The sequence below is a fragment of the Manis javanica genome, chromosome 7 (assembly GCF_040802235.1).
Source record: "Manis javanica isolate MJ-LG chromosome 7, MJ_LKY, whole genome shotgun sequence".
NCBI classification, from domain to species: Eukaryota; Metazoa; Chordata; class Mammalia; order Pholidota; family Manidae; genus Manis; species Manis javanica.
The window spans coordinates 125,154,663-125,160,055 of NC_133162.1; the positions used below are offsets into that span (position 1 = coordinate 125,154,663).

The 5,393-nt window shown below is 47.4% G+C and overlaps 1 long non-coding RNA gene across 3 annotated transcripts; it reads left to right on the top strand.

Moving 5' to 3' along the window:
• Positions 1 to 772: 772 nt before the first annotated feature.
• LOC108392509 (uncharacterized) lies at positions 773 to 3,968 on the top strand. Of its 3 annotated transcripts, none has more exons than XR_012133400.1 (3): positions 773 to 899; positions 1,199 to 1,399; positions 1,483 to 3,968. It is a non-coding gene; the product is annotated as an uncharacterized lncRNA (long non-coding RNA). The 3 variants fall into 3 exon arrangements; XR_005055299.2 differs by having other exon boundaries at positions 781 to 911; XR_001852024.3 differs by lacking the exon at positions 773 to 899 and having other exon boundaries at positions 927 to 1,399.
• Positions 3,969 to 5,393: the final 1,425 nt, after the last annotated feature.

The following is a 5,393-nucleotide window of genomic DNA, read 5'->3' on the forward strand; positions in this document are numbered from 1 at the left end:
ACCCTCCCACCCCCAGCCCTGTGCCCCGGCCTCTCCTCCCGCTCGGCGCCCTCCTCCCCCGGTCCCCGCGGCTCCCGCGGTCGCGGCCGGCGACCTGCCCTCACCTCTGGTCGCGCCGCGGCCGGGGGCTGAGCCGGGGGAGGCGGAAAGCGAGCCAGCCGGGTGCTGCAGGTCGGCGCGGCGCGGCGCGGGGCGGGGCGGGGCGGCCGGCGAGCAGCCCGGAACTCCGCGGGGCCGAGGTCCGGCGGCCGACCCCGAGTGGCGGGCGCGGCGGGGCGGGGCGGGGCGCGGCGGGCGGCGGGCGCTTGCAGCCCCAGGGCCGGTGCGGCTGGCGGAGGAGCAGCGCGGCAGCGGCCGCGGCAGAGGCGACCGCCCCCGGGGAGCGAGCCGAGGAGGGCGGGGAGGCGGGGTGAGAGGCGGAGGGCGGGGAGGCGGCGGCGGGACGAACTTCCCGCGGCGCGGCGGGGCGGGCGGCCGTGGCGGCCGGGGCGGCGGGGGAGGCGGCCGCGGGGAGCAGAAAAGTTCCCCCGGCGCGGAGGGGGAGGCTGCGGCGGCGGCGGCGGCGGCTGCGAGGAGCAGGAGCCGGGGCGGGAGGAGCGGGAGGAGGAGGAGGAGGAAGTGGCTGCGGAGCGCTCGGCCAATGAGTGTCTGGAGCTGTGATTAACCAGCAGCAACACATCATTTCCTCCCGGCGCGGATCCAGGGAGCCGGGAGGGAGAGGCGAGGCGGCGGGGCGGGCCGGCCCCCGCGCCCCCTGCAGGCGCCCGGCCGGGGGCGAGCCCGCCGGGCCTGACCGCGGCCCCCGGCGCGCCCCGCGCCGTCTGCGGGCCCGGCGGCGGCTCGGAGGCGGGCGGGCCCGAGCCGGGCTCCCGCGGCCGCGGAGAGGCGGCGCGGCGCGGGTGAGTGCCCAGGTAGGCGCGGGCGGGGCTGTCTGGACAGCGCCCCGGGGGCGCGCGGGGCGGGCGGCGCGCGGCCGGAGTCCTGCTGGTCACGCTCGGGCCGGGTTCTCGGAGAGAACCTCAGCGTCCTCATCCAGCCCACTTCTGACCTGTCTTCAGATCCCCCGTGCACTCTGCTCCTTCCCTCGCAAGGTCTGGGGTTATGCAAGAGCTTGCCACTGGCGCAGTCGGCGTCCTTAGCAATAAAAAGATGCGGGGGGTGGGGGGAGGTGTCCTGCAGTAATCTAGCCCTGTCCTAGGCGCCATGGGATTTTACAGTGGAAAGGAAGGAACATTCCCCGCCGCAGAGGCTGACAACCTCGGTCCTTGGATACGCGAAAACACTCCAGTGTGCTAATATTATCCAGAGCATCAAAAAGGCATGCGAGGATCAAATTTTGCATGGTGTCTGCTGAGTGTGAGGAAAACACCAAGCCATTTTCTCTGCCCTCTAGAAGCTGGTAATGCACAGTCCCATCACAAAGCAAAATAAAAGCATGAAACCAACAAATGGGAATACCATAAAGGATTTTTATCTCTACAGGTTCATTCATGCAGCAGGCAGTTCTCGGATGACTGCAGTACTGCAGAAGGTTGCAAAGGAAGTGGAAGCTCTGGTTCCTGCAGGTCAGGAGTTTACAGTCTAATTAGGAACACAAGCATATATTCTTGCAACAGGTAGAAAAGAATCCCCACATATAATCAGCAAGAAAAGAAGGCTAGGGGCATTTTTTTCAGAAGGGGAAGAACTTTATGCCTATGTGATCGGTGGGCCTCAGGAAAGGAAATTCCAGATCAATTATCAAGAGTGCTTGTATGTATCCCTGCTCTGTAAGCAAGGGGACCTCAGTGTCACTTGGCTGAAGTCTCAGTCCTGCCACGTACAAATTGTGTGCCCTTGGGACGTTTTTAACCTCTCTGAGAAAGGAATATGGCCTGTCTCATGAGGTCTGTTGTGCAGTTCAAATGTGATTACACATACCTGTAAGCTCAAGCCGCAGTGTTAATGTTCCTCAGTTCGTACATTTACGGAGCCCTCATTTTACTGGACTTTTCTTGATTCACTTGTTTCTAGTCTCTAGGCTGTAAGCTCCATTGAGGGCAGGGCGGGGTTTAGTTGTGTTCACCATGCATCATCATGTCTAGCAGAGTGGCTCAATAAAGGTTTGCTGAATAAGTTGGTGAATGAACTAATGAATCCTGTTAAGCTTTTAACTGTTTCTTTTGTATCTTTTCTTTTACTAGTGCTCTTGTTATATGGCCAGCTCAATGCAAAAACCTGTAACTCAACCCTCCTATGGCTAACCTATATTCCAGGGGACATTTGGGTGGCTTCTGGGTAGTTCTTGTGGCCTTAGTACATAGATTGATTCATACATAGAACAGGAAGATACACAAGGATACATTTCTCCACACAAGCCCTGTCCACACAAGGATATGGTTTTTGGCTTGGACACCTTAATGCAGGGTTTGTCTACTTTGGAACTATTGACATTGTTGACTGGGGAATTGTAGGGTGCTGTACTGTGTGCGCTGTAAATGTTTTACAGCATCCTGGGCCTCTGCCCATTAGATACAAATGAGACGCCTTCCCTCCACAGTCATGACAACCAAAATGTCTCCAGATACCACCAGATGTCTCCTGGGGGTCAAAATTGCCCCCTGTTGAGAACCACTGCCTAACTCTGATATCTAATCCATTGATTTGATTCCAGTGGAAAATTACACCAGTAAAGTAACTTGGAGGAAATACATCCTCTGTTATTCTAAGATTCTCAGATCTCTTCCATCGTATGTTTCAAGGAGCACGACTCTTGTTAATTAATTGCCTGCTGCATTGTGAATTGGCATCTCTTCTGTTTTCTGCATATCCTCCTCCTTTACGCCCAGATCAACATGTTCATTTCTAAAAGTCAACAGCTTTCAAAAACTATTAGGAAACTGGGTCTTGAGCAACCTACGAGTTCTGTACAATATTTTCCTATAACATTTGGGTAAAACTTATTCTATAAAATATTGCAAGAAGCTACCCTGTTACAGTTAAGCTCTTAGATTTACAAACAATAACCATAGCCTGTCTGCACTCAGATTACAAGTGATATGGGATACAAATTGTAACTTTTGGAAATGACTTCATTTAAAGTATTTAAGTAACTACATGGAGTGATTTTCTTTCATCACGAAACCAATTTTTTTTTATTCCCGAGAGATTTCATTGCATAATGGTTACAAGAGAACATGATTTACTAAAACCTGTAAAGCAAAAATCAGCTTAGTTACACATGTCAATATCCAAAAGCAAATTCTTTAAAAAAAAATTTGGTGGAATGTTTGAGAGCTGGTGCTATTGATGAAAAATCCTGATGGATTGATGGGCTACAGTTCAATTTCTAAAACCTTCTTGAAGAAAAATAAGGAGTACTGGTTAAAGAAATAAACAAATTCTGATAAGTCTGTCCACTCACTATGGGCAGGTAGAACTGAAAAACCTCTACTCCTCAGAGGCAATAGGGCAGTGTTTCCAAAGTAAGCAGCCATTTTTGTCCAGCAAGGCAGTATCTTCTTGTCTCATTAAATGAAGTTATTTGAATCATCAGCTTGATAGTTCTGTGCATATTCAGTTTGGGTTTTATAGTTGTGTAATGGTTACAAGCCTATGGAGATTACTTTGCATCTAGTTTAGTGATTGTGCACGTTAAGGTGGTTGTGTCCAAGACTAGGTAGGCATCCAAACTGCTGAGAAAAAGAACAGTTTGACGGCTGGATGTGGTTTGTGGTGAAGAGATTCTCCCATTTCTGTTTTGTTAGACTGGAACTAGGACAAGTACTCTTAAGGGATCTCCAAGTTCTCTATGAAATCCATGAAATTGGTGCTTTTGCTTCAGTTGTAATATTTTTCAAAGAAATTAATATGATGCATAGTGAATGTCTGCCATGTATCCATGCTCCCATTATTCTTTTTTTGCTATGTACTTAAAAGAATATACACTTTGTTTAATTATATTTTAATAAAAATAATGTAAGGCATTACCGAAGTTCCACGTGAATTTTTTCTTTTTAAAGATGTCTGTACATTACTCAAGTATGAGAATAGTGACTCAGTTGCATCATAACTATTCTTGGAGAATGATGAATTAAAAGGCCTGGACATCTGGAATTTAGTCCTAATCCTGAGGCCCATAAGAAGCCAATATAATGCTCCAAAGATTGAAATGACAGGATCTCAGAGTAGTAGGCAACTGGTGGAAGAGAAAATTACACCTGAAAGGGTCACTAACAATCCTATCAGACCTGGCACCCTATTCTCCAAAGGTAAACATTTAACCAGTCAGGACAGACACTTATTTATCTTCCCGTTAAACTTTCCCAGGTGTGTGAATGACTCATTAATTGTTCATTTTATACAGGACTTTACTGGCCATCTACCATATTCAGGCAAGTGTGGGAGCCACACAGGGAGTCCTCAAACTGTCTGCAGTTACTTTGTACCTGGGAAAGTGAATCCAGGCCCTCCTGGTACAGCAGGTTACCCTCAAACCAGTGTAAGGCTGCATGCCAACCACGTGATACAGGAGGCAATACCAAACGGTTGCAGAAAAGAAAGATGATTCATTAAATGGTGTTGAGGCACTTGGAACAAATCCTGGTAGTGCTTCCTCTCACACCATTCCTGAAAATATTTCCAGAAGAAATAAAGAGTTAAAGACTTTTTAAATTAGAAATTAAAGCAAATATAGGTAGGTACTTATCGTTGGATGGAGAAAGGACTTTCTAAACAAAAGCTATGGAAGAAATAAAAAAGATTGGTTGGCTTGACTGTGTAAATTTTTTCCCCTAAAATTCTTTGAGGGGACAATCAAACAACAAGGGAAACCACATAGTGAAGCTGCTTATATACTCCAAGGGTTAAAATCTTTTCTGTATTAAAAACTCTTGCAAATCAACAAAATGCACTCTTTAAGAGACAGTTGGGTAGATTCCATGAATAGATGAAGAAAAGTAAAATTACACATGAACATTAGGGGAAAAGTTTCCTCTATAATCTGAAGGAAGGGTAATGCAAACAAAACTGAGATAAATATTTCACACAATTTGTCAGCAATTGAACATATTCTCTGTTGATAAGATTGACTTTAGAAAGGACACTCAGTTATAGTGGATACTTATTTGCTTGGAAAGTGTAAATTGGAAAGCAATTGTAAACACCTTAAAAATATTTATACCCTTTGACACTTTATTCCGATTTCAAGAATTTATTCTATGAAAATAATCGCACAAAGATTTGTATATGAAGATAATCATCATCTAATAATTTGGGAAATGCCAATAATACAGCATAAGTTCAAAAAAATAGAATATAAAGGTAATATTCCAATTTCATAATCCTCATAAAACACATGAATCCCCTCCCCCTCACATAAACACAAAAATGAAAGAGTTAAGAGAAAATATTCT